This window comes from Osmia lignaria, unplaced genomic scaffold, assembly GCF_051020975.1.
Source record: "Osmia lignaria lignaria isolate PbOS001 unplaced genomic scaffold, iyOsmLign1 scaffold0005, whole genome shotgun sequence".
In the NCBI taxonomy this organism is placed as follows: Eukaryota; Metazoa; Arthropoda; class Insecta; order Hymenoptera; family Megachilidae; genus Osmia; species Osmia lignaria.
Window position 1 is genome coordinate 7,572,379 of NW_027478162.1, and position 14,765 is coordinate 7,587,143.

A 14,765-nucleotide genomic window follows, 5' to 3' on the forward strand; every position below is an offset into this window, starting at 1 on the left:
TTTAAAAGTTCCGAAGCAGCACCAACATAATAGAGATACAGAAACACCGTGGCCCCTTTCTTTGAGATAACTCTGCACTAGTGCGAGCCGCAAATGCCACTTCCAGCTTAGCTGTGCAGAAGAAGAACAACAAGAAGAAGAAATATCTCGAAATATGTCCGTCAGGCCCCTTCCCTTGAGATAAATCTGCAAATATCTCGGAAACGAAGCGAGCGATGGCAAAATGTTAAGAGACCTTTTTTGTAGAGAATTAGGTTTCCTACTTTTTATGTTCTATGATATTTTTTGATCAGATGCGTAGTTCTCGAGATATATCAAGATATTTAAAAGTTCCGAAGCCGCACCAACATAATAGAGATACAGAAACACCGTGGCCCCTTTCTTTGAGATAACTCGGCACTACTGCGAGCTGGAAATGCCACTTCCAGTTTAGCTGTGCAGAAGAAGAACAACAAGAAGAAGAAATATCTCGAAATATGTCCGTCAGGCCCCTTCCCTTGAGATAAATCTGCATATATCTCGGAAACGAAGCGAGCTATGGCAAAATGTTGAGAGACCTTTTTTGTAGAGAATTATGTTTTCTACTTTTTATGTTCTATGATATTTTTTGATCAGATGCGTAGTTCTCGAGATATATCAAGATATTTAAAAGTTCCGAAGCCGCATCAACATAATAGAGATACAGAAACACCGTGGCCCCTTTCTTTGAGATAACTCGGCACTACTGCGAGCTGGAAATGCCACTTCCAGTTTAGCTGTGCAGAAGAAGAACAACAAGAAGAAGAAATATCTCGAAATATGTCCGTCAGGCCCCTTCCCTTGAGATAAATCTGCAAGTATCTTGGAAACGAAGCGAGCTATGGCAAAATGTTAAGAGACCTTTTTTGTAGAGAATTAAGTTTCCTACTTTTTATGTTCTATGATATTTTTTGATCAGATGCGTAGTTCTCGAGATATATCAAGATATTTAAAAGTTCCGAAGCCGCACCAACATAATAGAGATACAGAAACACCGTGGCCCCTTTCTTTGAGATAACTCTGCACTATTGCGAGCTGTAAATGCCACGTCCAGCTTAGCTGTGCAGAAGAAGAACAACAAGAAGAAGAAATAACTCGAAATATGTCCGTCAGGCCCCTTCCCTCGAGATAAATCTGCAAATATCTCGGAAACGAAGCGAGCTATGGCAAAATGTTAAGAGACGTTTTTTGTAGAGAATTATGTTTCCTACAATTTATGTTCTATGATATTTTTTGATCAGAAGCGTAGTTTTCGAGATATATCGAGATATTTAAAAGTTCCGAAGCAGCACCAACATAATAGAGATACAGAAACACCATGGCCCCTTTCTTTGAGATAACTCTGCACTAGTGCGAGCCGCAAATGCCACTTCCAGCTTAGCTGTGCAGAAGAAGAACAACAAGAAGAAGAAATATCTCGAAATATGTCCGTCAGGCCCCTTCCCTTGAGATAAATCTGCAAATATCTCGGAAACGAAGCGAGCCATTGCAAAATGTTAAGAGACCTTTTTTGTAGAGAATTGAGTTTCCTACTTTTTATGTTCTATGATATTTTTTGATCAGATGCGTAGTTCTCGAGATATATCAAGATATTTAAAAGTTCCGAAGCCGCACCAACATAATAGAGATACAGAAACACCGTGGCCCCTTTCTTTCAGATAACTATGCACTATTGCGAGGTGTAAATGCCACTTCCAGCTTAGCTGTGCAGAAGAAGAACAAGAAGAAGAAATATCTCGAAATATGTCCGTCAGGCCCCTTACCTTGAGATAAATCTGCAAATATCTCGGAAACGAAGCGAGCTATGGCAAAATCTTACGAGACTTTTTTGTAGAGAATTAAGTTTCCTACTTTTTATGTTCTATGATATTTTTTGATCAGATGCGTAGTTCTCGAGATATATCAAGATATTTAAAAGTTCCGAAGCCGCACCAACATAATAGAGATACAGAAACACCGTGGCCCCTTTCTTTGAGATAACTCTGTACTATTGCGAGCTGGAAATGCCACTTCCAGTTTAGCTGTGCAGAAGAAGAACAACAAGAAGAAGAAATATCTCGAAATATGTCCGTTAGGCCCCTTCCCTTGAGATGAATCTGCAAATATCTCGGAAACGAAGCGAGCTATGGCAAAATGTTAAGAGACGTTTTTTGTAGAGAATTATGTTTTCTACAATTTAGGTTCTATGATATTTTTTGATCAGAAGCGTAGTTTTCGAGATATATCAAGATATTTAAAAGTTCCGAAGCCGCACCAACATAATAGAGATACAGAAACACCGTGGCCCGTCTCTTTGAGATAACTCTGCACTATTGCGAGCTGGAAATGCCACTTCCAGTTTAGCTGTGCAGAAGAAGAACAACAAGAAGAAGAAATATCTCGAAATATGTCCGTTAGGCCCCTTCCCTTGAGATAAATCTGCAAATATCTCGGAAACGAAGCGAGCTATGGCAAAATGTTAAGAGACCTTTTTTGTAGAGAATTATGTTTCCTACAATTTATGTTCTATGATAGTTTTTGATCAGAAGCGTAGTTTTCGAGATATATCGAGATATTTAAAAGTTCCGAAGCCGCACCAACATAATAGAGATACAGAAACACCGTGGCCCCTTTCTTTCAGATAACTCTGTACTATTGCGAGCTGGAAATGCCACTTCCAGTTTAGCTGTGCAGAAGAAGAACAACAAGAAGAAGAAATATCTCGAAATATGTCCGTTAGGCCCCTTCCCTTGAGATAAATCTGCAAATATCTCGGAAACGAAGCGAGCTATTGCAAAATGTTAAGAGACCTTTTTTGTAGAGAATTGAGTTTCCTACTTTTTATGTTCTATGATATTTTTTGATCAGATGCGTAGTTCTCGAGATATATCAAGATATTTAAAAGTTCCGAAGCCGCACCAACATAATAGAGATACAGAAACACCGTGGCCCCTTTCTTTGCGATAACTCTGCACTATTGCGAGCTGCAAATGCCACTTCCAGCTTAGCTGTGCAGAAGAAGAACAACAAGAAGAAGAAATATCTCGAAATATGTCCGTCAGGCCCCTTCCCTTGAGATAAATCTGCAAATATCTCGGAAACGAAGCGAGCTATGGCAAAATGTTAAGAGACCTTTTTTGTAGAGAATTAGGTTTCCTACTTTTTATGTTCTATGATATTTTTTGATCAGATGCGTAGTTCTCGAGATATATCAAGATATTTAAAAGTTCCGAAGCCGCACCAACATAATAGAGATACAGAAACACCGTGGCCCCTTTCTTTGAGATAACTCGGCACTACTGCGAGCTGGAAATGCCACTTCCAGTTTAGCTGTGCAGAAGAAGAACAACAAGAAGAAGAAATATCTCGAAATATGTCCGTCAGGCCCCTTCCCTCGAGATAAATCTGCAAATATCTCGGAAACGAAGCGAGCTATGGCAAAATGTTAAGAGACCTTTTTTGTAGAGAATTAAGTTTCCTACTTTTTATGTTCCATGATATTTTTTGATCGGATGCGTAGCTCTCGAGATATATCAAGATATTTAAAAGTTCCGAAGCCGCACCAACATAATAGAGATACAGAAACACCGTGGCCCCTTTCTTTGAGATAACTCTGCACTATTGCGAGCTGCAAATGCCACTTCCAGCTTAGCTGTGCAGAAGAAGAACAACAAGAAGAAGAAATATCTCGAAATATGTCCGTCAGACCCCTTCCCTTGAGATAAATCTGCAAATATCTCGGAAACGAAGCGAGCTATGGCAAAATGTTAAGAGACGTTTTTTGTAGAGAATTATGTTTCCTACAATTTATGTTCTATGATATTTTTTGATCAGAAGCGTAGTTTTCGAGATATATCGAGATATTTAAAAGTTCCGAAGCAGCACCAACATAATAGAGATACAGAAACACCGTGGCCCCTTTCTTTGAGATAACTCTGCACTAGTGCGAGCCGCAAATGCCACTTCCAGCTTAGCTGTGCAGAAGAAGAACAACAAGAAGAAGAAATATCTCGAAATATGTCCGTCAGGCCCCTTCCCTTGAGATAAATCTGCAAATATCTCGGAAACGAAGCGAGCCATTGCAAAATGTTAAGATACCTTTTTTGTAGAGAATTGAGTTTCCTACTTTTTATGTTCTATGATATTTTTTGATCAGATGCGTAGTTCTCGAGATATATCAAGATATTTAAAAGTTCCGAAGCCGCACCAACATAATAGAGATACAGAAACACCGTGGCCCCTTTCTTTCAGATAACTATGCACTATTGCGAGGTGTAAATGCCACTTCCAGCTTAGCTGTGCAGAAGAAGAACAAGAAGAAGATTTATCTCGAAATATGTCCGTCAGGCCCCTTACCTTGAGATAAATCTGCAAATACCTCGGAAACGAAGCGAGCTATGGCAAAATCTTACCAGACTTTTTTGTAGAGAATTAAGTTTCCTACTTTTTATGTTCTATGATATTTTTTGATCAGATGCGTAGTTCTCGAGATATATCAAGATATTTAAAAGTTCCGAAGCCGCACCAACATAATAGAGATACAGAAACACCGTGGCCCCTTTCTTTGAGATAACTCTGTACTATTGCGAGCTGGAAATGCCACTTCCAGCTTAGCTGTGCAGAAGAAGAACAACAAGAAGAAGAAATATCTCGAAATATGTCCGTCAGGCCCCTTCCCTTGAGATAAATCTGCAAATATCTCGGAAACGAAGCGAGCCATTGCAAAATGTTAAGATACCTTTTTTGTAGAGAATTGAGTTTCCTACTTTTTATGTTCTATGATATTTTTTGATCAGATGCGTAGTTCTCGAGATATATCAAGATATTTAAAAGTTCCGAAGCCGCACCAACATAATAGAGATACAGAAACACCGTGGCCCCTTTCTTTCAGATAACTATGCACTATTGCGAGGTGTAAATGCCACTTCCAGCTTAGCTGTGCAGAAGAAGAACAAGAAGAAGATTTATCTCGAAATATGTCCGTCAGGCCCCTTACCTTGAGATAAATCTGCAAATACCTCGGAAACGAAGCGAGCTATGGCAAAATCTTACCAGACTTTTTTGTAGAGAATTAAGTTTCCTACTTTTTATGTTCTATGATATTTTTTGATCAGATGCGTAGTTCTCGAGATATATCAAGATATTTAAAAGTTCCGAAGCCGCACCAACATAATAGAGATACAGAAACACCGTGGCCCCTTTCTTTGAGATAACTCTGTACTATTGCGAGCTGGAAATGCCACTTCCAGTTTAGCTGTGCAGAAGAAGAACAACAAGAAGAAGAAATATCTCGAAATATGTCCGTTAGGCCCCTTCCCTTGAGATGAATCTGCAAATATCTCGGAAACGAAGCGAGCTATGGCAAAATGTTAAGAGACGTTTTTTGTAGAGAATTATGTTTCCTACAATTTAGGTTCTATGATATTTTTTGATCAGAAGCGTAGTTTTCGAGATATATCAAGATATTTAAAAGTTCCGAAGCCGCACCAACATAATAGAGATACAGAAACACCGTGGCCCGTCTCTTTGAGATAACTCTGCACTATTGCGAGCTGGAAATGCCACTTCCAGTTTAGCTGTGCAGAAGAAGAACAACAAGAAGAAGAAATATCTCGAAATATGTCCGTTAGGCCCCTTCCCTTGAGATAAATCTGCAAATATCTCGGAAACGAAGCGAGCTATGGCAAAATGTTAAGAGACCTTTTTTGTAGAGAATTATGTTTCCTACAATTTATGTTCTATGATAGTTTTTGATCAGAAGCGTAGTTTTCGAGATATATCGAGATATTTAAAAGTTCCGAAGCCGCACCAACATAATAGAGATACAGAAACACCGTGGCCCCGTTCTTTCAGATAACTCTGTACTATTGCGAGCTGGAAATGCCACTTCCAGTTTAGCTGTGCAGAAGAAGAACAACAAGAAGAAGAAATATCTCGAAATATGTCCGTTAGGCCCCTTCCCTTGAGATAAATCTGCAAATATCTCGGAAACGAAGCGAGCTATTGCAAAATGTTAAGAGACCTTTTTTGTAGAGAATTGAGTTTCCTACTTTTGATGTTCTATGATATTTTTTGATCAGATGCGTAGTTCTCGAGATATATCAAGATATTTAAAAGTTCCGAAGCCGCACCAACATAATAGAGATACAGAAACACCGTGGCCCCTTTCTTTCAGATAACTATGCACTATTGCGAGGTGTAAATGCCACTTCCAGCTTAGCTGTGCAGAAGAAGAACAACAAGAAGAAGCAATATCTCGAAATATGTCCGTCAGGCCCCTTACCTTGAGATAAATCTGCAAATATCTCGGAAACGAAGCGAGCTATGGCAAAATCTTACGAGACTTTTTTGTAGAGAATTAAGTTTCCTACTTTTTATGTTCTATGATATTTTTTGATCAGATGCGTAGTTCTCGAGATATATCAAGATATTTAAAAGTTCCGAAGCCGCACCAACATAATAGAGATACAGAAACACCGTGGCCCCTTTCTTTGAGATAACTCTGTACTATTGCGAGCTGGAAATGCCACTTCCAGTTTAGCTGTGCAGAAGAAGAACAACAAGAAGAAGAAATATCTCGAAATATGTCCGTTAGGCCCCTTCCCTTGAGATGAATCTGCAAATATCTCGGAAACGAAGCGAGCTATGGCAAAATGTTAAGAGATGTTTTTTGTAGAGAATTATGTTTCCTACAATTTAGGTTCTATGATATTTTTTGATCAGAAGCGTAGTTTTCGAGATATATCAAGATATTTAAAAGTTCCGAAGCCGCACCAACATAATAGAGATACAGAAACACCGTGGCCCGTCTCTTTGAGATAACTCTGCACTATTGCGAGCTGGAAATGCCACTTCCAGTTTAGCTGTGCAGAAGAAGAACAACAAGAAGAAGAAATATCTCGAAATATGTCCGTTAGGCCCCTTCCCTTGAGATAAATCTGCAAATATCTCGGAAACGAAGCGAGCTATGGCAAAATGTTAAGAGACCTTTTTTGTAGAGAATTATGTTTCCTACAATTTATGTTCTATGATAGTTTTTGATCAGAAGCGTAGTTTTCGAGATATTTAAAAGTTCCGAAGCCGCACCAACATAATAGAGATACAGAAACACCGTGGCCCCTTTCTTTCAGATAACTCTGTACTATTGCGAGCTGGAAATGCCACTTCCAGTTTAGCTGTGCAGAAGAAGAACAACAAGAAGAAGAAATATCTCGAAATATGTCCGTCAGGCCCCTTACCTTCAGATAAATCTGCAAATATCTCGGAAACGAAGCGAGCTATGGCAAAATCTTACAAGACTTTTTTGTAGAGAATTAAGTTTCCTACTTTTTATGTTCTATGATATTTTTTGATCAGATGCGTAGTTCTCGAGATATATCAAGATATTTAAAAGTTCCGAAGCCGCACCAACATAATAGAGATACAGAAACACCGTGGCCCCTCTCTTTGAGATAACTCTGCACTATTGCGAGCTGGAAATGCCACTTCCAGTTTAGCTGTGCAGAAGAAGAACAACAAGAAGAAGAAATATCTCGAAATATGTCCGTTAGGCCCCTTCCCTTGAGATAAATCTGCAAATATCTCGGAAACGAAGCGAGCTATGGCAAAATGTTAAGAGACCTTTTTTGTAGAGAATTAAGTTTCCTACTTTTTATGTTCTATGATATTTTTTGATCAGATGCGTAGTTCTCGAGATATATCAAGATATTTAAAAGTTCCGAAGCCGCACCAACATAATAGAGATACAGAAACACCGTGGCCCCTTTCTTTGAGATAACTCTGCACTAGTGCGAGCCGCAAATGCCACTTCCAGCTTAGCTGTGCAGCAGAAGAACAACAAGAAGAAGAAATATCTCGAAATATGTCCGTCAGGCCACTTCCCTTGAGATAAATCTGCAAATATCTCGGAAACGAAGCGAGCTATGGCAAAACGTTAAGAGACCTTTTTTGTAGAGAATTATGTTTCCTACTTTTTATGTTCTATGATATTTTTTGATCAGACGCGTAGCTCTCGAGATATATCAAGATATTTAAAAGTTCCGAAGCCGCACCAACATAATAGAGACACAGAAACACCGTGGCCCCTCTCTTTGAGATAACTCTGCACTATTGCGAGCTGGAAATGCCACTTCCAGTTTAGCTGTGCAGAAGAAGAACAACAAGAAGAAGAAATATCTCGAAATATGTCCGTTAGGCCCCTTCCCTTGAGATAAATCTGCAAATATCTCGGAAACCAAGCGAGCTATGGCAAAATGTTAAGAGACCTTCTTTGTAGAGAATTATGTTTCCTACAATTTATGTTCTATGATATTTTTTGATCAGAAGCGTAGTTTTCGAGATATATCGAGATATTTAAAAGTTCCGAAGCCGCACCAACATAATAGAGATACAGAAACACCGTGGCCCCTTTCTTTGAGATAACTCTGCACTATTGCGAGCTGCAAATGCCACTTCCAGCTTAGCTGTGCAGAGGAAGAACAACAAGAAGAAGAAATATCTCGAAATATGTCCGTCAGGCCAGTACCTTTGAGCTGAATCTGCAAATATCTCGGAAACGAAGCGAGCTATGGTAAAATGTTAAGAGACCTTTTTTGTAGAGAATTAAGTTTCCTACTTTTTATCTTCTATGATATTTTCTGATCAGATGCGTAGTTCTCGAGATATATCAAGATATTTAAAAGTTCCGAAGCCGCACCAACATAATAGAGATACAGAAACACCGTGGCCCCTTTCTTTGAGATAACTCTGCACTAGTGCGAGCCGCAAATGCCACTTCCAGCTTAGCTGTGCAGAAGAAGAACAACAAGAAGAAGAAATATCTCGAAATATGTCCGTCAGGCCCCTTCCCTTGAGATATATCTGCAAATATCTCGGAAACGAAGCGAGCTATGGCAAAATGTTAAGAGACCTTTTTTGTAGAGAATTCTGTTTCCTACAATTTATGTTCTATGATATTTTTTGATCAGAAGCGTAGTTTTCGAGATATATCGAGATATTTATAAGTTCCGAAGCCGCACCAACATAATAGAGATACAGAAACACCGTGGCCCCTTTCTTTGAGATAACTCTGCACTAGTGCGAGCCGCAAATGCCACTTCCAGCTTAGCTGTGCAGAAGAAGAACAACAAGAAGAAGAAATATCTCGAAATATGTCCGTCAGGCCCCTTCCCTTGAGATAAATCTGCAATTATCTCGGAAACGAAGCGAGTTATGGCAAAATGTTAAGAGACCTTTTTTGTAGAGAATTAAGTTTCCTACTTTTTATGTTCTATGATATTTTTTGATCAGATGCGTAGTTCTCGAGATATATCAAGATATTTAAAAGTTCCGAACCCGCACCAACATAATAGAGATACAGAAACACCGTGGCCCCTTTCTTTGAGATAACTCTGCACTATTGCGAGCTGCAAATGCCACTTCCAGCTTAGCTGTGCAGAGGAAGAACAACAAGAAGAAGAAATATCTCGAAATATGTCCGTCAGGCCAGTTCCTTTGAGCTGAATCTGCAAATATCTCGGAAACGAAGCGAGCTATGGCAAAATGTTAAGAGACGTTTTTTGTAGAGAATTATGTTTCCTACAATTTATGTTCTATGATATTTTTTGATCAGAAGCGTAGTTTTCGAGATATATCGAGATATTTAAAAGTTCCGAAGACGCACCAACATAATAGAGATACAGAAACACCGTGGCCCCTTTCTTTGAGATAACTCTGCACTATTGCGCGCTGCAAATGCCACTTCCAGCTTAGCTGTGCAGAAGAAGAACAACAAGAAGAAGAAATATCTCGAAATATGTCCGTCAGGCCCCTTCCCTTGAGATAAATCTGCAAATATCTCGGAAACGAAGCGAGCTATGGCAAAATGTTAAGAGACCTTTTTTGTAGAGAATTATGTTTCCTACTTTTTATGTTCTATGATATTTTTTGATCAGACGCGTAGCTCTCGAGATATATCAAGATATTTAAAAGTTCCGAAGCAGCACCAACATAATAGAGATACAGAAACACCGTGGCCCCTTTCTTTGAGATAACTCTGCACTAGTGCGAGCCGCAAATGCCACTTCCAGCTTAGCTGTGCAGCAGAAGAACAACAAGAAGAAGAAATATCTCGAAATATGTCCGTCAGGCCACTTCCCTTGAGATAAATCTGCAAATCTCTCGGAAACGAAGCGAGCTATGGCAAAATGTTAAGAGACCTTTTTTGTAGAGAATTATGTTTCCTACTTTTTATGTTCTATGATATTTTTTGATCAGACGCGTAGCTCTCGAGATATATCAAGATATTTAAAAGTTCCGAAGCCGCACCAACATAATAGGGATACAGAAACACCGTGGCCCCTTTCTTTGAGATAACTCTGCACTAGTGCGAGCCGCAAATGCCACTTCCAGCTTAGCTGTGCAGAAGAAGTACAACAAGAAGAAGAAATATCTCGAAATATGTCCGTCAGGCCCCTTCCCTTGAGATAAATCTGCAAATATCTCAGAAACGAAGCGAGCTATGGCAAAATGTTAAGAGACCTTTTTTGTAGAGAATTATGTTTCCTACTTTTTATGTTCTATGATATTTTTTGATCAGACGCGTAGTTCTCGAGATATATCAAGATATTTAAAAGTTCCGAAGCCGCACCAACATAATAGAGATACAGAAACACCGTGGCCCCTTTCTTTGAGATAACTCTGCACTATTGCGAGCTGCAAATGCCACTTCCAGCTTAGCTGTGCAGAGGAAGAACAACAAGAAGAAGAAATATGTCGAAATATGTCCGTCAGGCCAGTTCCTTTGAGCTGAATCTGCAAATATCTCGGAAACGAAGCGAGCTATGGCAAAATGTTAAGAGACGTTTTTTATAGAGAATTATGTTTCCTACAATTTATGTTCTATGATATTTTTTGATCAGAAGCGTAGTTTTCGAGATATATCGAGATATTTAAAAGTTCCGAAGCCGCACCAACATAATAGGGATACAGAAACACCGTGGCCCCTTTCTTTGAGATAACTCTGCACTAGTGCGAGCCGCAAATGCCACTTCCAGCTTAGCTGTGCAGAAGAAGAACAACAAGAAGCAGAAATATCTCGAAATATGTCCGTCAGGCCCCTTCCCTTGAGATAAATCTGCAAATATCTCGGAAACGAAGCGAGCTATGGCAAAATGTTAAGAGACCTTTTTTGTAGATAATTAAGTTTCCTACTTTTTATGTTCTATGATATTTTTTGATCAGAAGCGTAGTTTTCGAGATATATCGAGATATTTAAAAGTTCCGAAGCCGCACCAACATAATAGAGATACAGAAACACCGTGGCCCCTTAGCTTAGCTGTGCAGAAGAAGAACAACAAGAAGAAGAAATATCTCGAAATATGTCCGTCAGGCCCCTTCCCTTGAGATAAATCTGCAAATATCTCGGAAACGAAGCGAGCTATGGCAAAATGTTAAGAGACCTTTTTTGTAGAGAATTAAGTTTCCTACTTTTTATGTTCTATGATATTCTTTGATCAGATGCGTAGTTCTCGAAATATATCAAGATATTTAAAAGTTCCGAAGCCGCACCAACATAATAGAGATACAGAAACACCGTGGCCCCTTTCTTTGAGATAACTCTGCACTATTGCGAGCGCAAATGCCACTTCCAGCTTAGCTGTGCAGAAGAAGAACAACAAGAAGAAGAAATATCTCGAAATATGTCCGTCAGGCCCCTTCCCTTGAGATAAATCTGCAAATATCTCGGTAACGAAGCGAGCTATGGCAAAATGTTAAGAGACCTTTTTTGTAGAGAATTAAGTTTCCTACTTTTTATGTTCTATGATATTTTTTGATCAGATGCGTAGTTCTCGAGATATATCAAGATATTTAAAAGTTCCGAAGCCGCACCAACATAATAGAGATACAGAAACACCGTGGCCCCTTTCTTTGAGATAACTCTGCACTAGTGCGAGCCGCAAATGCCACTTCCAGCTTAGCTGTGCAGAAGAAGAACAACAAGAAGAAGAAATATCTCGAAATATGTCCGTCAGGCCCCTTCCCTTGAGATATATCTGCAAATATCTCGGAAACGAAGCGAGCTATGGCAAAATGTTAAGAGACCTTTTTTGTAGAGAATTATGTTTCCTACTTTTTATGTTCTATGATATTTTTTGATCAGACGCGTAGCTCTCGAGATATATCAAGATATTTAAAAGTTCCGAAGCAGCACCAACATAATAGAGATACAGAAACACCGTGGCCCCTTTCTTTGAGATAACTCTGCACTAGTGCGAGCCGCAAATGCCACTTCCAGCTTAGCTGTGCAGCAGAAGAACAACAAGAAGAAGAAATATCTCGAAATATGTCCGTCAGGCCACTTCCCTTGAGATAAATCTGCAAATCTCTCGGAAACGAAGCGAGCTATGGCAAAATGTTAAGAGACCTTTTTTGTAGAGAATTATGTTTCCTACTTTTTATGTTCTATGATATTTTTTGATCAGACGCGTAGCTCTCGAGATATATCAAGATATTTAAAAGTTCCGAAGCCGCACCAACATAATAGGGATACAGAAACACCGTGGCCCCTTTCTTTGAGATAACTCTGCACTAGTGCGAGCCGCAAATGCCACTTCCAGCTTAGCTGTGCAGAAGAAGTACAACAAGAAGAAGAAATATCTCGAAATATGTCCGTCAGGCCCCTTCCCTTGAGATAAATCTGCAAATATCTCAGAAACGAAGCGAGCTATGGCAAAATGTTAAGAGACCTTTTTTGTAGAGAATTATGTTTCCTACTTTTTATGTTCTATGATATTTTTTGATCAGACGCGTAGTTCTCGAGATATATCAAGATATTTAAAAGTTCCGAAGCCGCACCAACATAATAGAGATACAGAAACACCGTGGCCCCTTTCTTTGAGATAACTCTGCACTATTGCGAGCTGCAAATGCCACTTCCAGCTTAGCTGTGCAGAGGAAGAACAACAAGAAGAAGAAATATGTCGAAATATGTCCGTCAGGCCAGTTCCTTTGAGCTGAATCTGCAAATATCTCGGAAACGAAGCGAGCTATGGCAAAATGTTAAGAGACGTTTTTTATAGAGAATTATGTTTCCTACAATTTATGTTCTATGATATTTTTTGATCAGAAGCGTAGTTTTCGAGATATATCGAGATATTTAAAAGTTCCGAAGCCGCACCAACATAATAGGGATACAGAAACACCGTGGCCCCTTTCTTTGAGATAACTCTGCACTAGTGCGAGCCGCAAATGCCACTTCCAGCTTAGCTGTGCAGAAGAAGAACAACAAGAAGCAGAAATATCTCGAAATATGTCCGTCAGGCCCCTTCCCTTGAGATAAATCTGCAAATATCTCGGAAACGAAGCGAGCTATGGCAAAATGTTAAGAGACCTTTTTTGTAGATAATTAAGTTTCCTACTTTTTATGTTCTATGATATTTTTTGATCAGAAGCGTAGTTTTCGAGATATATCGAGATATTTAAAAGTTCCGAAGCCGCACCAACATAATAGAGATACAGAAACACCGTGGCCCCTTAGCTTAGCTGTGCAGAAGAAGAACAACAAGAAGAAGAAATATCTCGAAATATGTCCGTCAGGCCCCTTCCCTTGAGATAAATCTGCAAATATCTCGGAAACGAAGCGAGCTATGGCAAAATGTTAAGAGACCTTTTTTGTAGAGAATTAAGTTTCCTACTTTTTATGTTCTATGATATTCTTTGATCAGATGCGTAGTTCTCGAAATATATCAAGATATTTAAAAGTTCCGAAGCCGCACCAACATAATAGAGATACAGAAACACCGTGGCCCCTTTCTTTGAGATAACTCTGCACTATTGCGAGCGCAAATGCCACTTCCAGCTTAGCTGTGCAGAAGAAGAACAACAAGAAGAAGAAATATCTCGAAATATGTCCGTCAGGCCCCTTCCCTTGAGATAAATCTGCAAATATCTCGGTAACGAAGCGAGCTATGGCAAAATGTTAAGAGACCTTTTTTGTAGAGAATTAAGTTTCCTACTTTTTATGTTCTATGATATTTTTTGATCAGATGCGTAGTTCTCGAGATATATCAAGATATTTAAAAGTTCCGAAGCCGCACCAACATAATAGAGATACAGAAACACCGTGGCCCCTTTCTTTGAGATAACTCTGCACTAGTGCGAGCCGCAAATGCCACTTCCAGCTTAGCTGTGCAGAAGAAGAACAACAAGAAGAAGAAATATCTCGAAATATGTCCGTCAGGCCCCTTCCCTTGAGATATATCTGCAAGTATCTCGGAAACGAAGCGAGCTAGAGCAAAATGTTAAGAGACCTTTTTTGTAGAGAATTCTGTTTACTACAATTTATGTTCTATGATATTTTTTGATCAGAAGCGTAGTTTTCGAGATATATCGAGATATTTAAAAGTTCCGAAGCCGCACCAACATAATAGAGATACAGAAACACCGTGGCCCCTTTCTTTGAGATAACTCTGCACTAGTGCGAGCCGCAAATGCCACTTCCAGCTTAGCTGTGCAGAAGAAGAACAACAAGAAGAAGAAATATCTCGAAATATGTCCGTCAGGCCCCTTCCCTTGAGATAAATCTGCAAATATCTCGGAAACGAAGCGAGTTATGGCAAAATGTTAAGAGACCTTTTTTGTAGAGAATTAAGTTTCCTACTTTTTATGTTCTATGATATTTTTTGATCAGATGCGTAGTTCTCGAGATATATCAAGATATTTAAAAGTTCCGAACCCGCACCAACATAATAGAGATACAGAAACACCGTGGCCCCTTTCTTTGAGATAAC